This window comes from Camelina sativa, chromosome 17 (assembly GCF_000633955.1).
Source record: "Camelina sativa cultivar DH55 chromosome 17, Cs, whole genome shotgun sequence".
Lineage (NCBI taxonomy): Eukaryota > Viridiplantae > Streptophyta > Magnoliopsida > Brassicales > Brassicaceae > Camelina > Camelina sativa.
The window spans coordinates 19165006-19165310 of record NC_025701.1 but is presented as its reverse complement, the minus strand read 5'-3'; positions in this window follow the sequence as shown (position 1 = coordinate 19165310).

The window sequence follows — 305 nt, the reverse complement described above, 5'->3', positions numbered from 1 at the left end:
ATTGAAGGTACTCAGGATTCAGCTACAACAAATCCAAAGGAGGATATATTGAGTCAAATTTTGGGACCTGATAATCCAGGAAGACTGCAGGCATTGGGCAGAGGCATGAGCTTGACCAAACTTTCTTGTTTCCAAGTCAACAGCAGCTCTATGGCTGCAATGGAAGCAAATCAGATTCAAATGAAGAATCGAATTCAGGATTTAGAGCAAATTATTGAAAAACTTTATGATCAGGTTAGTATACTATATACAAATTGTTTATTCATACAATAGTTTTACTGTATGTTGATATGTTTCTGGAATTG